This window comes from Rhinopithecus bieti, unplaced genomic scaffold (genome assembly GCF_001698545.2).
Source record: "Rhinopithecus bieti isolate Rb0 unplaced genomic scaffold, ASM169854v2 scaffold_1918, whole genome shotgun sequence".
NCBI classification, from domain to species: domain Eukaryota; kingdom Metazoa; phylum Chordata; class Mammalia; order Primates; family Cercopithecidae; genus Rhinopithecus; species Rhinopithecus bieti.
In genome coordinates, this window is record NW_016803680.1 from 492397 (window position 1) to 513282 (window position 20886).

Below are 20886 nucleotides of genomic sequence, written 5' to 3' on the forward strand. Positions count from 1 at the left end.
GGTGAATAGTATGCTGCCTAGAACTCCTGTGCAATACAATTATTTTTTGATACTTTGCAATTTGGGGTCTGATTTGAAGGCAATATAGCATCATAGTTAAGCAAGCAGGTGCTACAATGAGATCGATTCATTCGCTAATATTCACTCACTAGTAATTATTGAGTGTCTACAATGTGGCAGGCAGGCATTGTTCTGGACGCTAGGTACACTGCAGGGAAGGAGACAAAGTCCCTGCCCTCATGGAGCTTGCATTCTTTCAGGAGACTATTAACAGATACAAACAAATACACAGTAACATAACATCAAAGAGTGTGTCAGTTAGCTATTGTCACAATAATGCTGCATAACAAATCACCCCCAAACTCCAAAACTCAGCAGCTCACAATATACATTTACATTTTATAACCACCCCAAGGGTTCTTCCTGTGTGCTGCACAAGCAAAAGCAATTCATAGAGACCAGGCGTTGCAGTAAAGAAAGAGTTTAATTGACACGAGGCCAGCCATGCCACATGGGAGACAGAGTTATTACTCAAATCAATATCCCCAAAGGCTCAGAGGCTAGAGATTTTTCAAAGATAGTTTGGTGGGGTTGGGGGCTAGGGAATGAGTGCTGCTGATTGGTTGGGGATGAAATCATAGGGGTATGGAAAGCAGTCCTCATGGGCTGAGTCCACTTCTGGGTGGGGAGCCACAGGACTGGTTGAGTCACAGCACAGGTCTGGGTGAGGCCGTCTGATAGTTAGAAATGCAGAAGCCTGAAAAGACATCTCGGATACTATTTTAGATGGTATTGAATTTGGTCAAGGAAGGCCTCTCTGAGAAAGTGTTATTTGATCTGAGACCTGAATGAAGTTCATTCTAGGCAGAAGGAAAAGCACATGCAAAGGCCTGCAGGAGCAGGAGGGTGCTGGGTATATTGAGGACCAGCAAGAGAGTCAGTGTGAAAGTCAGCTGGAGCTGGGCATGGTGGTGGAGGCTAGTGGAGGCTAAAGTGAAGGGATAGCTTGAGACCAGGAGGTTGACACTACAGTGAGCTATGATTGTACCACTACACTCCAGCCTGGGTGACAGAGCAAGACTCTCTCTCTAAAAAATACATTATATATATATTAGAAAATAAAAGTGAGGCCAGGCTCAGTGACTCACACCTGTAATTTCAGCACTTTGGGAGACTGCGGCGGGCAGATCACTAGTCCAGGAGTTTGAGACTAGCCTGGGCTACATGGTGAAATGAAGTCACTACAAAAAATACAAAAAAATAGCTGAGTGTGGTGGCACACATCTGTAGTCCTAGCTACTTGGGAACCCGAGGTGGGAGGATGGCTTGAGCCCAGGAGGCAGAAGTTGCAGTTAGCTGAGATCACGCCACTGCATTCCAGTCTGGGCAACAGAGCAAGACCCTGTCTCAAATCCGCCCGCCACCAAAACAAAACAAAACAACAACAACAACAAAAACAGTGAACTAGAGGAGAGTGGGAGAGGAAATGAGGAAGCAGTCAGGGGACAGATCTTGTAGAATCAAAGGTGAGCTTTCATTTGGATGCTGGAACTTTGGATTTTATTTTGACTCTGATAAGAAATGATGGGCAGAAGAATGACATGATCTGAGTTTTCATCAGGAAACTGTAGTCTGTATGCACAGTGACTCCCCAATAACCCCCACCCCCTGGGATTCCCATTCCTGGGGAGTCTCTTCCCACATTGGATCAGGGTTAATATGTGTGGCCAGTAGAATATGGCAGAAATAATGGTGTGCCACGTCCAAGATGAGGTTATTAAAGACACAGCAGTCTTGTGCTCACTTGTTCTTTCTCTCTGGGATCATTCCCTCTGGAGGATGCCAGCTGGTCTTGAGCATCCCTATGGAGAAACCTACATGACAAGAAACTGAGGCCTCCAGCCAACAGCCATGGGAGAGAACCATTGTGGAAGAGGATCCTCCAGCCCAGTCGAGCCTTCAGATGATGGCAGGCCCAGCTGATATCCTAACAGCAGCCTTGACCCTAAGCCAGAATCCCCCAGCTGAGCTGTTCCTATGTTCCTTTTTTTTTTTTTTTTTGAGACGGAGTCTCGCTCTGTCGCCCAGGCTGGAGTGCAGTGGCCAGATCTCAGCTCACTGCAAGCTCCGCCCCCCGGGTTTACGCCATTCTCCTGCCTCAGCCTCCCGAGTAGCTGGGACTACAGGCGCCGCCACCTCGCCTGGCTAGTTTTTTGTAGTTTTAGTAGAGACGGGGGTTCACCGTATTAGCCAGGATGGTCTCGATCTCCTGACCTCGTGATCTGCCCGTCTCGGCCTCCCAAAGTGCTGGGATTACAGGCTTGAGCCACCGCGCCCAGCCCTATGTTCCTAATCCTCAGAAATTGTGTTGTTTCTGAAAGCTGCTGCACCTGGGGGATGTTTGTTATGCAGCAATGGAGACCAGTACAATAACTCAGGCTGCTGCAAAGAGAATAGATTGTAAGAGGATAAAAGTAGAAGCAGGAAAACTTGTAATATTTGTTTGCATCCTTGCTACTCAAATTATGGTCTAAGAACCAGTGCTATTATCATCATCAACTGGCATCTGGTTGGCATGCAGATTCTCAGGCCCCACCTAGACCTCCTGAATCAAAATCTGCATCTTTACGTGGTTCCCAGGAGAGTCTTTGTAAGCTGAAGTTTGAGAAGCAGCCTATGGGTGACAGCCTAGTAGGGTGCCATGATCTGGGTTTTAATCCTGGCTTGCCAACAATGTGACCTTCAGTCAATTACTTAATTTTCCTAAGCCTTGGTTTCCTTTCTTGTAAAATGGGGATAATAATATTGCTGCTGTCATAGGGTCATATGTGAGGGCATAAATGAAATGGTGCAGGTAGCACAGTGCTTGGCACATGGTTAAGGGCTCGTAAGTATTAGCTCTGTATTGACTGGGTCTGATCCATACATTTGCTCCCTGAGAATATATTCCTGATCATTTCCTGATGATATTCCTTAAATGAGTATTTTTTTTAATTCCCTGTCAAAGAAAATCCTGTTTTGCTTTTTTAAAAAAAAAAAAAAAAATCCTTGAGCTCATCAAGAAAACTTTTGTCTGTGCCCAGCATGATTCCAGCCATACCCCAGAATGAAGGCGCCTGGTTTCCATGGTCTGTTTCCAGGCCCAGTTCTCAGGGCAATTTTCAGGGCCACCCAGCAGGCCAAAATAGGCCTCGGCACTATAAATAGTGGATTTGGGCTGCTTTGGGCCTGACTTCTCAAGTCAGGCCTTTCCCTTCCCCCTGCCTGCTCCTGTAGTTGTTTAAATATACTCTGGGTTACAGCTGCTAGTGCGTTTTCCTTAATATGCCCAGGAAATGTCTTGCCAACTTGCCAGGCTATCAGCAAAATCTCCTTTTTCTCAGTCACAATGTACCACAAGTATGTGACGAAAACTGATAAACCACACTCCAGGTTTCACTCAAGGGTTCACACAGGTTTCACTGCAGTGAACTGGCTCTAGGGCTCAGGGATTTGAGAAGCCTGAGTGCCACCCTGCCTCTCTTGCCATGTGAGCTTGTATGCGTATTTCACTTCTCGGAGCCTCATTTTCCTTATCTGTAACGTGAGGCTGATAATAAGGAATTCTAGTTCCTCGGGTGGTTGGGTGGAGTAAATGAGAAACCTGCATATTAGCAGGACTGGTTATATATTAATTTGCAGGGCTCAGAGGAAAATGAAAATGCAGGGCTCCTTGTTCAAAGTGATTAAGAATTTCTAGGTAGTGTTAGCAGAGCATAAAATAAGTGTGAGGCCCTTGTAAGCGTGGGTCCTGTGCAGTTGCACAGGGCAGTGCCCATGAATCCAGGCCTGCATGTGAGCCACCTAGTACCCTAGTACCCTGCCTGACATTAGCACCAGCCAAATCTCCAACTTTCCTAGGGTCCCTTTTTTTTTTTTTGGACGGAGTTTTCACTCTTGTTGTCCAGGCTGGAGTGCAATGGCACCATCTTGGCTCACTGCAACCTCTGCCTCCTGGGTTTAAGTGATTCTCCTGCCTCAGCCTCCCAAGTAGCCTGGATTACAGGCATGCGCCACCACACCCGGCTAATTTTTTGTATTTAGTAGAAATGGGGTTTCACCATGTTGGTCAGTCTGGTCTCGAACTCCTCAGGTGATCCACCCGCCTCGGCCTCCCAAAGTGCTGGGATTACAGGCGGGAGCCACTGTGCCAGGCCGCATTGTTTTCTTTCAAGGGCTAACCAGTTTCCCTTCAGGGCAAGGTTTAAGGGTAAATTGCACAGCTGCCATCTAGTCCCTTCTGCTGAATAACAAACCACTCTAATACTTAGTGACTTAACACCACAGCAGTTGATTGTTTTTCATGATGTGGGTTAGCTGGTTGGTTCCTCTACTGGTCTCACCTAGGATTGATCATGTAGCTGTGTTCAGCTGGTAACCGGGCTGGGGTGGAATGTCCAAGCTGGCCTCGCATGTCTGGCAGGTGGTGCTGGCTGCTGGCTGGGGCACTACAGTTCTCCTCCATGTGGCTTCTCATCCTCCAGTAAACCACATCAGCTTCCTTAAATTGTGGCAGATACAATTCAGGGGACAAAAACAAAAACCTCAAGCCTTCTGGAAGTTGCACAACACAGCACTTCAGTTACCATCTATCTGTCAAAACCAGTCATGAGCCTCGCCTAGATTCAAGAGAAAGGCGTTTGACTCCATCATTCAATGAGAAGCACAACAATGTTTTCAAGGGGGTAGGGACCCGGGAAGATGTAACTCACTGGGGCACAGTACAGCGGTTCTCCAGCTTTAGACTGCATCATAATTATCCAGAGGGCCTGTTGACACACAGCTGCTGGGCCCCACCCCCAGAAAATCCAAGTCAGTAGGAGTAGGGTGGGACATGAGAACTTGTGTTTCAAAGAAGTTCTCAGGTGATGCAGATGCTGCCGGTCTAGGGATCTGACTTTGAGAGCTGGCAGAGGAGTTAAGTGTCCATAGGTGAGGGCAGTGGTGCTCAACCTTGACTATACATTAGAAGCACCGGGGCAGCAATAACAATCCTGAAGCCATCGGTTAAATCAGAAGCTGTGGTGGTAAGACTCAGGCTTCAGTGGGTTTTTTTTAGAGCTCCCCCAAGAGATTCCAATGGGCAGCCAGGGCTAAGAACTGCTACTTTAGAGTTAGGCCACATAGGTTCAAGTGCTGGCTACAGTATGCACAAGTTTAGGCAAGTTATTCTACCTCTCCTTGACTCGGTTTCCTTTTTGAAAATAGGGATAGTCAGCCAGGTGCGGTGGCTCACAAATACAAAAAGCTGGGCACAGTGGCCTGTAATCCCAGCTACTCGGAAGGCTGAGGCAGGAGAATCGCTTGAAGCTGGGAGGTGGAGGTTGTAGTGAGCCAAGATCGTGCCACTGCACTTCAGCCTGGGTGACAGAGCAAGACTCCAGCCAAAACAGAAAAGAAAAAAGAAAATGGGGATGGCAATAGTTTCTAATGTGTATGGTTGTTCTGAGGATTAAAAGTTAATATGTTTAAAAGTCTTAGAACAGTGCTGGCACTATTATGTAATGAAAGTACTACATAAAAGTCAGCTCTTGAGTATTAGTGGTAAAGAAGAGATCAAAGCATTGAAGGCATTGTACAGGCTGGGTGCAGTGGCTCATGCCTATAATCTCAACACTTTGGGAGACGGAAACTGGAGGATTGCTTGAGTTCAGGAGCTTGAGACCAGCCTGGGGAACATGGCAAAAACTGGTCTCTACAAAAAATGTAAAAATCAGCCGGGTGTAGTGGCACATGCCTGTGGTCCCAGCTACTCGGGAGAATTGCTTGAGCCCAGGAGGTTGAGGCTGCAGTGAGCCCAGATCATGCCACTGCACTCAAGCCTGGGTGACAGAGCATGACCCTGTCTCAAAACAACAACAATGCATTGTACAATGATGTGGTCTCTGGCATAGCAAACTTTGCTATAGTTTAACCCTGTAAATCATTGGAAAGTTCATCAAATACCTTAAATGCTTTTGCAACTTATTCATTCCCTGGTTATTTGGGTAAACAAGTACGACGAACAGTTGGATGAACTTTATCTGAACCATTATCACTGAGCTGTTGGGGGAAATTCCGTCTTTTCCAAATCTGTACTGCGATATAGTCTTATTATTAAAGGGACTTTAACAAAAAATAGATGTGGCTTCCTGGGAGGCCTCTTTATATCCGGCACTGCAAAGACGACCCCACCAAAAAGCAGCTGCTCTTCATGAGTCACGGAGATTGTGCCTTGCTGACCACACATTAATGACCTGAGCAGTCCTTTTTGACTCAGATTTTATGGATTTGCAATAATCATTGTGGCATTCATGTGAGCAAGAACGGAAGGTTGTACAGATGTTCGGGTAGTAAGTCTTGTAACGTTAAGTTCATTCTTAACATTCTCCTTATTAGAACAGGGTTCCCCAAACTTTTCAGATCATTAGAACCACCTAGGTTTCTTCCTGAACATGCTGAAACCTTGGTTCTACCTCACACATACTCAATCAGTACCTACAGAGAAAGGGTCTGGGATTCTGTTTTGAACAAGTACCTTCAGTGATCTCAGTGTCCTTAGGTAAATTTAGGAAACAGCCTTAATTTTATTTATTTATTTATTTATTTATTTATTTATTTATTTATTTATTTATTTATTTTTTGAGACAGAGTCTCACTCTGTTGCCCAGGCTGGAGTGCAGTGGCAAAATCTCGGCTTGCTGCAGTCTCCATCTCCCAGGTTCAAGCAATTCTCCTGCCTTAGCCTCCCGGGTAGCTGGGATTACAGGCGTGCACCAACGCACCCACTGATTTTCGTATTTTTAGTAGAGATGGAGTTTCACCATGTTGGCCAAGCTGGTCTTGAACTACTGACCTCAAGTGATCTACCCACCTGGGCCTCCCAAAGTGCTGGAATTACGAGCGTGAGCCACTATGCCTGGCCATGGAAACAGCCTTAAATTGATATTTATGTAATACATATAAAGAGATGGAAGAGGCAGTAAGGGAAGCTGGGGCCTATAGGTTCTAATGGCCACTCAAGAGCAGGTGTTTGTAAACTATTGCCCACAGAGCAAATCTAGTCCACTGCCTGTTTTATAAAGTTTTGTTGGAATACAGTATGCCTATTTTAAAAACATGTTTTCTGTGGGTGCTTTTGTACTATAATGACAGAGTTGGCATTATTATGGCAGAGACCATATGGTGCACAAAGCCGAAAATATTTACTATCTGATCTTTTACAAAAAAACAGTTTACTGACCCCTGGATAAGAGATACGATTTCAGACATGGGCAAACTTGGAGTTAGAACTAATAGTTATGAGCTCATAATAAAAAATAAACCAGCAAGAAAGGGGGGGAGTCAGTAGATACAATCAACTGGAAAATCCAAACCCTCAAGAGTGGCAATTTGAGACTATAAAATAAGTATAAGATTATAAAGATTTGCTAGAAAACATATTTAAATCTTGCTGAAAGAAAAAGCAATTCATTGCAAAAAAAGGCGGGGGGGAATTCAGATTTGAAAAAACTAAGTGCATCCTCTAGAAATGAAAGCAATTGAATCAATGTACTAAAGCAATGCTTCTCAAACTTCAGTGAGCATCACAATCATCTGCAGAGTTTGGTAAAACACAGATTCCTGGGCCCCATTCTGTTAAATGGGTCTTGGGTGGAGCCCATGAATTTGCGTTTCTAATAAGCTCCCAGGTGATGCTGATATTTCTGGTCCATGGACCATATTTTAGGTATGAGTTAAACAGCAGATAGACACAGCTGGAGAATTAATTCATCAACTGGAAGACAGATCTAGGATATAAAATGCAGTAGAAAGATAGGGATAGGAAATGTGGAAAAGCGGTTAAGAGACAAGGACAGAATGAGAAGATCCAACCTAAGTCTACTAGGAATTCCAGAGGGAAGCAATAGAATGAATGGGGGAGAAGCAATATTCATAGAGATATTGAGTGACAACATTCCAAAGTTGAAGAAACATGAATCTTGAACTAGATAAATAAGGACAAAACAATACCAAAATGCTTCATGGTGAAACTACGCAAAGAAGCCTGCAAGCTATCTTAGAGGAGAGATTACCTACAAAAGAAAACAATGAGACTGATTATAGACTTCCATTCAGCAGCAGTATATGCCAGAAGACAGGGAATGTAATATCTTCTAAGCCAGACAAGATAATATTCAACCTAGAATTATGTGCCCACTCAATTACCATTCAAGAACAAGGGCTATAAACAAAGGCATTTAAAAACACATCTCTCATTGAAAGAACTACTAAATGATATACTTCAGCTAGAAGGAGATTGAACCCACTAGGAAGAAGTGGGATGCAAGAAACAATGGTGAATGAGGAAGCTGATAGATCTAAATAGTTATTAGCCAATGGGAAGTAAATTAGGGGAAACTAAAATCCTAGATAACAATAATATAAAAGTTGAAAATTGGAAGATTGGAGTTAAGCATTTTAAAGTCCTTGTGTTGTTTGGGAGGAGGCTGGGCAGCCTTTTTTTTTTTTTCTTTAAATCATTTATTGCATTATAACAACACATTAAAGAAGACAATTAGGGCTGGGCTTGGTGGCTCATGCCTGTAATCCCAGCACTTTGGGAGGTCGGGGAGGGGGGGCGGATCCCTTGAGGTCAGGAGTTTGAGACTAGCCTGGCCAACATGGTGAAATCCCGTCTCTACTAAAAATACAAAAAAATTAGCTGGGCATGGTGGCGGGTAACTGTAATCCCAGCTACTCGGGATAACAGAGGCTGAGGCAGGAGAATTGCTTAAACCTGGGAGACAGAGGTTGCAGTGAGCTGAGATCGTGCCATTGCACTCCAACCTGGGTAACAAGAGCAAAACTCCATCTCAAAAAAACAAAAACATAAAAACCCCACAAAAATTAGCCAGGCATGGTGGCGGGCACCTGTAATCCCAACTACTCAGGAGGCTGAGACAGAAGAATCACTTGAACCCGGGAGGAAGAAGTTGTAGTGAGCCAAGATGGCGCCATCGCACTCCAGCCTGGGTGATGAGAAACTCCATCTCAAAAAGAAAAGAAATAGAATGTGAACTAATAACTCAGTAGAAGGAAACAAGTAGAATGCAGAAAATTCAATGAAACAGAAAGCAGGATAGAAAAAGACAAAATTATGACAAAAAACAGTGAGAGACATAAATATAAACATATCACTAATCTCAATAAATGTAAATAGAATGAAGTCTTCTCTGGTTTTCAGATTGAATTAAAAAAGAAATCTGCCTCTATGCTGGAGGTAGAGGCACATAAAATGACCCAGAATGACTGAAAATAATGAGATGGGGAAAGACTGACAACACAGATACTAACCAAAAGAAAAGTGATATAGTAATATTAAGATCAGATAAATAGACTTAAGGCAGAACATGTTAGGAATAAAGAGGGTCCTTTTTTTTTTTTTCTGAGACAGGATCTCACTCTGCCGCCCAGCTCGGAGTGCCATGGTGCAGTCACACTGACTGCACCCTCGACCTTCTGGACTCAAGCAATCCTCCCACCTCAGCCTCCCGGGTAGCTGGAACTACAGGCATGCACCACCACACTTGGCTAAAATTTAGCTTTTTTGTAGAGCTGAAGTCTCACTAAAATGCCCAGGCTAGTCTCGAACTCCTGTGCTCAAGTGATCCAGCTACCTCACCGTCCCGAAGTGCTGGGATCATAGGCGTGAGTCACTACGCCTGGCCTAGAGAGGGTCCTTAATGATAAAGGAATAATTATCATTTTCTCTGTTTTCCATTTGATCATATTTTTTAATGTCATTCACCAGCCACCAACTGAATTTACCAATCACTAATATGACACAACAGACTGAAAAATGCTGCTCTAGAACACACTTCTAAACCTCCCTGAAAGCCCCAAGTAACTCTAAGAGGACTACTGTCCTTCCGCAGTAGAATAGCTAACACTTCCACAATACCAGGGAATAGGTGATATCTACAGCTTTTACAAATTAGATCCTTAAAGGCCAGGCGCAGTGGCTTATGCTGATAATCCCAGCATTTTAGGAGGTGGAGGTGAGATGACTGCTTGAGCCCAGGAGTTCAAGACCAGCCTAGGCAGCATAGTGAGACCCCCCCCCCCCCATCTCTACAATTAGAAACAAAACAAAACAAAACTAGGCATAGTGGTTTGTGCCTGTAGTCCCAGCTACACGGGAGGCTGAGGTGGGAGGATCCCTCGAGCCCAGGAGTTTCAGGCTGCAGTGAGCCGCGATTGTGCCACTACATTCCAGCCTGGGCAACAGAGCAAGATCCTGTCTCAAAAACCAAAAACAAACATTAGATCCTTAAGACAATAAGGAACACTAATAATCATCAGAATGAAAACTAGCTTTTGTTTTGTTTCATTTTGCCAGAGATCTAAGGAGAAATCACAAAGCTTCCTTACAAAGTTGAATTCAAGAGAGTTATCAACTCTGAATATTTTATTAATATAAGGTCATTGAAAAAGATTTTGCAAACATATATTTCCTTTATGTTGAAATCGCTTTTCTTGAGTATAAAATCCTTCAGTATAATCATCAGTATGCCACATCATTAGCAAAGATATACTAAAAACCTTCTATGAGGCATCTCACACCAAGTCGGGGGTTCACTCTTGTGAACATGACTGAAGAGGCCTGACCATTATGTTGTTTCCCCAGCTTCTTTCCAGCAACTGTAATATATGAACTGCCTTCCTCCAGAGCAATTAGAAAAAGCCCTGGGAATCATCCTCAGTCATCCAGGCTGTTGCTAGGTTTTTGTCTGTTTTGCCAAGAATTAGAGAAAACAACTAAGGAATTTAGAAGTCTAGATCTACAATGGGTAATTTCAGAGTCTCAGGCAACAGTCTCCCTCCTCTTCTCTGCCTGCAACCACCACCTCACAGCAACACTTCTTTTTTTTTGAGATGGAATCTCTCTCTGTCACCCAGACTGGAGTGCAGTGATGCAATCTCGGCTCATTGCAACCTCCGCCTCCCGGGTTCAAGCGATTCTCCCACCTCAGCCTACCAAGTAGCTGGGATTAGAGGTGCGTGCCACCATGCCCAGCTAATTTTTCTATTTTTAGTAGAGATGGAGGGTTCACCGTGTTGGCCAGGCTGGTCTTGAACTCCTGACCTCAGGTGATCCACCTGCCTCAGCCTCCCAAAGTGTTGGGATTACACAGGCGTGAGCCACCGCGCCTGGCCAACACTTTTTCTGCTGTCTGGCTAATGCCTAAAAGTATAAAATTATGAAATCATTTATATATTCAACACTTTGTAAACCCTTGGGAGGAGCCTTGTTTTCAGTTTTCTGAATCACTAGCCCCTCAGCCAGTTCCATGTATTAATAGCAATTGTAAGATTCAGCCTCAGAGCTGAATCCAGGTGATTCTCACTACTTTAGCAATTGATTTAAGAAATTGCTAACAGTGAGAGCTTGCTATGTGTAATGACACTGGTTTAGCACTTTGCATGTATTATCTCAGCTTATTTTCACACCAACCCAACGAAAAAATATTTTTATTATCCCCATTTTACAGGTGAGAACATTGAGGCTCAGGGAGTTTAAGGAACCTGCCCAAGGCTCCTCAGTTTGTAATTTGTGGAGCTGAAATTCAGCCTCAGGCTATCGGATCCAGGGTTGGCTTTTAAAACCAATATGGTACCCTGTACTGGGTTCCATCAGGGTAATCTATAATTAGGAGAATCTGATGGTGTCACAGGCATTTTTTTAAAAAACTGACATAAATAACGTATACCCTATTTATGTTCCCGTCTTGGAGGAGCAAATGGACTCCACACAGTAATTTTTAAAAATAAAAGAAAGCTTTTTTGAAATAAAAGTAGAAACAAAGTAAGGGAGGCTTTGTTTGGCAATGAAATTGTTTATGTGTTAAACATTAAACTGCACTCCATGGTATTTGCTGATTGGCACAACCACTGCCATTGAAATTGATTCCCTAATCATGATGATAATGACTGGGATTAGCCCAGTTCAATGGGTGCATGCTTTCCCCAGGGCTCACAAAAGCCTTCTCTAGAGATCCAGGCTTCCCTGGTAATGAACTAACATGGCTGCTGTATTCTCCGTGGGTAAATAGCAGTCCTCCCTTCAAAGTGAAGGAAATTAAGGAAAAGATGAAAGGGTCTCTGGCCAGACAGAGCAAAATCACGCTAAACTGGTCAGCAGAAGCCTATGAACAACTGCAGGCTTCCAGAATGATGGGGAAATGGGTGTTTCTGTTTTTTTGTTGAGTATTTAGGTAATGGAGAGTCAAACGATTATAGGAAAAATTAATTATTTATAAGTTAAAGGACTTTTATTTGCCTCTCAGAACCTGTTAACTTAAAAATTTAAACACTTCTTGTATTCCTAAAACAATACATGCTCATTGTAAATATCCCAAACAATCCAGTCCAGAAAAATATGGACTAAAAAGTGATAGTCCCTGATGACGAACCCACCTTGTATGTCCTTCCAAACATTAAGGGTAAACCAATTGTAAAGAAAGAATTTGACTGTGATAAAACATAGTCAAGTTGCTGATTGTAACTAGACCTTCCTTCAATGATTCAGAAGATCCGTTGGGCTTATGCTCATGAAGGTTATCAGTTGTCGCAGTCCAGAAGTATGGGGATTCTTGTGTGCTTAGATCCTGATAAACACGAGCCTGTGGGAAAGTTGGGGTTAATCCCTTGTTTGCCTCCTCCCCTGCCCTTCGCCTCTAGGAGGGTTTGGGTTGCTGAGATCACAGCTAAAGTTATGGTTAGTAAGATATGATAACCCATCCTACCCAGATCAGAGATGTCTAGGATGCCTGATTCTTATAAGACTTTAAGAAATACTGTAAAAACATTGGTTTGTAATAAAAAAAGGTTTGGGGCCTTATCCCATGTTCTGTGACATTAATATAGAGCTGATTTTCCTCTCTGACATTTGCATGACACACTACTTTGTGTGTGTGTGTATACACGTATATAATGTTTTACATATATACATTTTTCTTTTCTTTTTTGAGACGGAGTTTCACTGTTGTCGTTCAGGCTGGAGTGCAATGGCCGCCTGGGTTCAAGTGATCTGCCTATCTCAGCCTCCTGAGTAGCTGGGATTACAGACATGTGCCACGACGCCCAGCTAATTTTTGTATTATTAGTAGGGACGACGTTTCACCATGTTGGACAGGGTGGTCTCGAACTCCTGACCTCAGGTGATCTGCCAGTCTCGACCTCCCAAAGTGCTGGAATTACAGGCATGAGCCATCGTGCCCGGCCATTTTTTATATATATTTAGAGATAAATTGTGTATTTTCTTTTTATTAAGCAAGATAAACTTCCATTTGTAAGTTTAGCTGAAAACAACCAATCTTCTTTATTTGGGAGGAAAAAATCAGTTGAATGGTTTTCTTAAAACAAGTGAGGCACCCTATGCTCTGGAAGAAGTAGTAATAGGAAGGACTTTATTTTTCTTGAGTTTGACAAGACCATCTATCCAAATTCCTCTCGGTGAGTAAAGCTCTGGGGTGGCATTGGATCAATTGGCATAAAAAATCTAGAATTTTCTGGGAGGAAAGGGATTGAGATCACCACAATCCCAATATTTCTCCCCAAGTTTCCTAGTTATCAAAATCTGTTGGAGGCCTTTGCTATAGAAGAACAGGATCAGAGAGATGAAACGTTAAAGGATGTACATGATGGTGAGTCTGTTAAGGCTGGGCTCCCCACCACTGGTGGATCTGGACCTATCACGGTAGCTTTTGCTGCTTATTCTTTTGTTTCAAATTCCACAAGGGGCTGGGTGCGTTGGCTCATGCTTGTAATTCCAACACTTTGAGAGGCTGAGGCTGGCAGATCACTTGAGGTCAGGAGTTCGAGACCAGCCTGGCCAACATAGTGAAACCCCATCTCTACTAAAAATACAAAAATTAGCCGGTCGTGGTGGTGGGTGCCTGTAGTACCGGCTACTCAGAAGGCTGAAGCAGGAGAATTGCTTGAGTCTGGGAGGTGGAGGTTGCAGTGAGCTGAGATCATGCTCTTGGTTCCCGGTCACAAGAATCACTTGAACCCGGGAGGCAGAGGTTGCAATGAGCCAAAATTGTGCCATTGCACTCCAGCCTGGGCACCAGAGGGAAACTCTGTCTCAAAAAAAAAAAAAGATACATTTGATTTTATCAAAATTTAAAACCTTTTACATCAAAGGACACTATTAAGAGAGTGAAAAGACAACCTACAGAATGGCAGAAAATACTTGTAAATAATATATTTGAGAAGGGTATAGTGTCCAAAACATATAATAAACTCTTACAACTCAACAACAAAATGACAAGCAACCCACTTTTCAAAAGGGCAAAGAGGGAAGTGGAGGGAGAAAAAAAGTAAACAAATAAAATGGACAAAGGCCTTGAATAGACATTTCTCTAAGAAGATATACAGACACCCAACAAGCACCTGAAAAGATGCTGGATGTCGTTAAACATTAGAGAAGTGCAAATTTAAACCACAGTGAGATGCCACTTCATATCTACTAGGATGGCTATAGTGAAAACAAACAGAGCCAGGCACAGTGGTACACACCTATAGTCCCAGCTGCTCAGAAGAATGAGGTGAGAGGATCACTTGAGCCCAGGAGTTTGAGACCAGCCTGGGCAAAAAAGCGAGATCCTATTTCAAAAAATTAAATTAAATTAAAAATGAAATTTAAATTTAAAATTAAAAAAATCGAAAATTACAAGTGTTGACAAGAATGTGGTTCAATTAGAACCCTCATTCATTGCTGGTGAGAATATAAGATGATTCAGCCACTGTGAAAACCAGTTTGTTTTCTCAGTAAGTTGAATGTAAAATTACCCATGTGACCCAGAAGTTTGACTTCTAGGTCAACAGCTCCCCTTCCAAATTGAAAATAGGTATTTAAACAAAAACTCGCCTGTAATCCCAGCACTCTGGGAGACTGAGGCAGGTGGATCGCCTGAGGTCAGGAGTTTAAGACCAGCCTGGCCAACATGGTGAAACCCTGTGTCTACTAAAAATATAAAAAATTAGCCAGACATGGTAGCATGTGCCTGTAATCCCAGATACTCAGGAGGCTGAGTCAGGAGAATGGCTTGAAAGTGGAGGTTGCAGTGAGGCGAGATCATGCCGCTGCACTCCAGCCTGGGTAACAGAGCGAGACTCCATCTCAATAAATAAATAAATAAACAAACAAAAACTCATACGCAAATGTTCATAGTAGTCCTGTTCCCAATAGCCAAAAGGTAGAAACAACTCAAATGTTCCATTAAGTGCTGGACTCGGTGGCTCACACCTGTAATCCAGGTACTTTGGGAGGCTGAGATAGGAGGATTGCTTGAATTCAGGAGTTTGAGACCAGCCTAGGTAGTATAGTGAAACTTTGTCTGTACAAAAGCAAAAATTTTAAAAATTAGCTGGGTGCAGTGGTGTGCCTGTAGTCCCAGCTGAGGTGAGAGGATTGCTTGACCCTGGGAGGTGGAGGTTGCAGTGAGCCAAGATCGTGCATCACTGCACTACACTCTGGGCGACAGAATGAGACCCTGTCTCAAAAAAAAAAAAAAAAAAAAAAAGGCCGGGGAGTGGCTCACACCTGTAATCCCAGCACTTTGGGAGGCCAAGGCAGGTGGATCACAAGGCAAGGTCGGGGGCTCGAGAGCAGCTGGCCAACATGGTGAAACCCTGTCTCTACTAAAAACACAAAAATCAGCTGGGCGTGATGGCAGGTGCCTGTAATCCCAGCTACTCGGGAGGCTGAGACAGGAGAATTGCTTGAACCAGGGAGGCGGAGGTTGCAGTGAGCTGAGATCGCACCACTGCCTTCCAGCCTGGGTGACAGAGTCTCAAAAAAAAAAGCAAAACAAATGTTCCATTAAGTGATGAATGGATAAAAATAAATGTGGCATGCCTATACGATAGATATTATTCAGGAATGAAGTATTGATACATGCTGCAATCTGGATAAACCTTAAAATATGATATGCTGACTGGAAGAATCCAGACACAAAGGACACATGATTATATGATTCCATTTGTAGGAAATATCCAGAACAGGCAAATCCAGAGAGACTGTGGATCTAAAGACACAGAGAGGCTATGGTTGGCTGGGGCAGGGAGAGGGGAGAATGGGAATTCACTGCTTAAAGAATCTGGGATTTCCTTTTGGCCTGATGAAAATGTGTTGCAACAAGAGAATGGTGGTGGTCACATAACATTGTAAGTGTAACTTAATGCTACTGAACTGTATACTTTAGAAGGATTAAAATGGTACAGTTCATGCTGTGTGTATTTGACCAAATTTTTAAAAAATCACTAAGGTTACTTGTGAATCTGATAAAATTTCAGTGGAAGGAAAGGGCAATAAGGCTCTTTGATGTAAAACGATTAAGAGAGTTGGAAGAGGTGGCCCCTCTATCAACAGGGGAGAGGCGAGAGGGAATGGTAGTTCTGGGGCTTGGAGGTAGCTGGTGGTGAAACCTGGCTCAGTCTCGCCCTTTGGGGACTGTGTTTGTGTCCTAAGATGGTGGATGTGTGGGTGACTCGAGCAAGTTGAAACTTGGGAGCCCAGACTTGGGCACCCTCAAAAGATAGCAGTGACCACGGTAGGAAGCCCAGGGACCAAGGTCGGAAGTCCCAAGATCCAGTGGTGATCTGAAAAAGCAAGAGATCGAGCTCTGGCTTGGTGGCATCCCCATGGTCAGCAGAGCTGGGGAGCAGCCGATCCCTTTAGACAAGCCTGGCTCTCTGGTCTGTTCTCACCCTGCGCTCCCTTCACCAGTTTCTCTTAAATGCTGGGTCTTGTAGGCCTGGCAGATTGCTATTTCTGCCTCAGTTTGCCCTGCATCCCTCCCAACAGGAGAGACAGTAGTTCCTGACTATCAGACCAGCAGGTCTGAGTTGTGACTTTAAGAAGAGAGGAGGAGCAAGGAGGCCACCCTTCTGGGCACCTGGGGTCCCTGGAGAGACAGGAGGGGACCACGGCCTAGAGAGGGAAGCACTGACCTGGGCATGTGGGATGTGACTGCCTCAGTTCTACATGCTCATTCCAGTTCAGGCAACTGTTCCTCCAGAATACACAGCTACTGCCTCATTTAAAATGAATGGAGCTGGCCGGGCGCAGTGGCTCATGCCTGTAATGCTAGCACTTCGGGAGGCCGAGGTGGACAGACCACCTGAGGTCAGGAGTTCGAGACCAGCCTGGCCAACATGGCAAAACCCAGTCTCTACTAAAACAACAAAAATTAGTCAGATGTGGTGGTGCATGCCTGTAATCCCAGCTACTCGTGAGGCTGAGGCAGGAGAACTGCTTGAACCCAGTAGGCGGAGGTTTCAGTGAGGTGAGATCACACCACTGCACTCCAGCCTAGGCAGCAAAATGAGACTCCCTCTTAAAAATAAATAAATAAGCTGATTAAGACAGTGGTCCCCAACCTTTTGGCACCAGGGACCAGTTTCATGGAAAACAGTTTTTCCATGGATGGGGGACTGGGGTGGGGGGATGGTTTTGGGATGATACAAGCACATTACATTTATTGTGTACTTTATTTCTATTATTATTACATTATAATATGTAATGAAGTAATTATACAACTCACCATCATGTAGAATCAGTGGCAACCCTGAGCTTGTTTTCCTGCAACTAAGTGGTCCCATCTGGGGGGTGATGGGAGACGGTGACAGGTCATCAGGCATTAGTTAGATTCTCATAAGGAGCACGCAGCCTAGATCCCTCACATAGGCAGTTCACAATAAGGTTCTTGCTCCTATGAGAATCTAATGCTGCCACTGATCTGACAGGAGGTGGAGCTCGGGTGGTAATGTGAGCAATAGGGAGTGGCTACAGATGCAGATGAAGCTTCACTGCTCACTCGCCACTCATCTTCTGTTGTACTGCCTGGTTCCTAACAGGCCATGGACCAGTACCAGCCTGTGGCTGTGGGGGTTGGGGACCCCCAAAATAAGGGGTACCCCCAAAGTAGCCCTATTGAATAATTAATCTAGAGAGCTGAGTCAGGGACTTCTTTGGAAAATGTTGGCTCTCATTTCTTGGTATGTCTCGCAGCATTCTTTTGTGACTTTAACTTATCTTTCAAGATAAAGTTGACACACTTCCACATATATAAAATCACTCCCTTCCAGTCTTGGACTCTGCTTTGTGAGATGCAGCTCCTCTGGCAAGTGAAGAGGTAGAAAGATGAATCAGGAAGAGGAAGGATGTGAGTGGCTGTGGCCTTTCTGAGCCCTTTGTTACTTTCTCACCTTGGAGTTCCTGGATCATCCAAGACTGTTTCACCCTTCTGCACCTTTTGCAGAGGCTAGTATCCCTCCCAGGAACACCATTACACTCCATCCCTTCTTCCCATGGCAAACTCTAGTTTATCCTTCAAAACAGCCCAGGGGTTTTCTGACCTCTCCAAGGCTGGGTTAGATGCCCCCTCTGTTTTTCCTTGCACTCACCAATTTCCCTACTCTTACCATACCTTATTGATCTTATTCCTGTGTCTCCTCCTACACTTGAAGTTTCTCAAGGGCAGCTGGAATCAATCCATTCAAGTTTATTTTTTTTTTTGAGACAGAGTCTCGCTCTGTCCCCAGGCTGTAGTGCAGTGGTGCGATCTCGGCTCACTGCAAGCTCCGCCTCCTGGGTTCACGCCATTCTCCTGCCTCAGCCTCTTGAGTAGCTGGGACTACAGGCGCCCACTACTGCGCCTGGCTAATTTTTTGTATTTTTAGTCGAGACGGGGTTTCACCATGGTCTCGATCTCCTGATCTTGTGGTCCGCCCGCCTCGGCCTCCCAAAGTGCTGGGATTACAGGCATGAGCCACCGCACCCGGCCCCATTCAAGTTTTAATTCCAGCTCCACCATTTCCAATACGGCTTGGCAAACCATTAAAACTCAGTTATCTCATCTGTAACATGGGGATAACCATTCCTGCCTTATCGGTGTGGCTTAGTGATTCAAATTTGTAAAATAGGCCAGGAGCAGTTGCTCATACCTGTAATCCCAGCACTTTGGGAGGCCAAGACAGATGGTTCACTTGAGGTCAGGAGTTCGAGACCAGCCTGACCAACATGGTGAAACCCTGTCTCTACTAAAAATACAAAATTAGCCAGGCCTGGTGGTGCACACCTGTAATTCCAGCTACTTGGGAGGCTGAAGCAGGAGAATTGCTTGAACCCAGGAGGTGGAGGTTGCAGTGAGCTGAGATTGTGCCATCGCACTCCTGCCTGGGCAGCAAGAGCAAAAACTCCATCTCAAAAAAAAAAGTTGTAAAATATTTGGCCAGGCACAGTGGCTCTCGCCCATAATCCCAGCACTTTTGGAGGCCAAGGCTTGAGCCCAGGAGTTTAAGACCAGCCTGGGCAACATGACAAGACTCTATCTCTATGAAATAAAATTTGTAAGATACTTCAAACCATGCCTGGGAGATAAATGCTCAATAAATATGAGCTATAATAAAAATAAAAATAATTATTGTTACGATTACTATTATTCATCTCTTTAATCTCAACATCGAGCACTAAAGTTGGTACGAAGTAAGCAGTCAGTGTTAAATAGAAGTGTGGTTAATGCATTAACTGTGGTGAACCTAGAACTGTGCTGTTCTGTGTAGTAACCACCAGCTACGTGTGTCTGTTGAACACTTGAAATGAAGTTTTTTGTTTTGTTTTGTTTTGTTTTTTGAGATGGAGTCTCGCTGTCTCCCAGGCTCAGTGGCGCGGTCTCGGCTCACTGCAAGCTCCACCTCCCGGGTTCACGCCATTCTCCTGCCTCAGCCTCCCGAGTAGCTGGGACTACAGGTGTCCACCAGCATGCCCGGCTAATTTTTTGTATTTTTAGTAGAGACGGGGTTTCACTATGTTAGCCAGGTTGGTCTCGATCTCCTGACCTCGTGATCCACCTGCCTCGGCCTCCCAAAGTGCTGCAATTACAGGCGTAAGCCACCACGCCCAGCCAATGAAGTATGTTTTAAGTGCAAAAGCACACAGTATTGAAGACTTTAGCATGTAAAACAGAAAGTGAGATAATTCATAAATTTTGTATTTTTATTTTTTTGAGACAGGATATCACTCTGTCACCCAGGCTGGAGTGCAGTGGCACAGTCTTGGCTCACTTTAGCCTCAACCTCCCAGGCTCGAGCAATCCTGCCATCTCAGCCTCCTGAGTAGCTGGAACTACAGGCGTTCACCACCACATCCAGCTAATTTTGTTTATTTTTTATAGAGATGACATCTCGTTGTGTTGCCCAGGCTGGTCTTGAACACCTGGGCTTGAGCAATCCTCCTGCCTTGGCCTCTCATAGTACTGGGATTTACAGGCATGAGTCACCATGCCCTGTATAATAATTTTTATATTAATTACATGTTGAAGTAATAAGATTTTGAATGTTTTAGGTTACGTGAGATATATTCTTGTTTGTTTGTTTGCACAGGCTGGAGTGCAATGACGTGATCTCGGTTCATTGCAACCTCCGCCTCCTGGGTTCAAGCGATTCTCTTGCCTCAGCCTCCCAAGTAGCTGGTATTACAGGCACCTGCCACCATGCTCAGCTAATTTTTGTTCTTTTAGTAAAGAGGGGGTTTTACCATGTTGGCCAGGCTGGTCTCGAACTCCTGACCTCAGGTGATCTATCAGCCTCGGCCTCCCAAAGTGCTGGGATTACAGGCGTAAGCCACCATGCCTGGCCAAGTAAAATATATTCTTTTTTTTTTTTTTTTTTGAGACGGAGTCTGGCTCTGTTGCCCAGGCTGGAGTGCAGTGGCCGGATCTCAGCTCACAGCAAGCTCCGCCTCCCAGGTTCACGCCATAGTAACTGGGACTACAGGCGCCCGCCACCTCGCCCGGCTAGATTTTTGTATTTTTTTAG

At 44.4% G+C, this 20886-nt stretch overlaps 1 protein-coding gene across 1 annotated transcript in view; it reads left to right on the plus strand.

The window, feature by feature from the left end:
* Positions 1 to 20886, plus strand: part of IQCK (IQ motif containing K) — a 150051-nt gene that overhangs the window by 96389 nt on the left and 32776 nt on the right. The gene's annotated exons all lie outside the window — the stretch shown is intronic.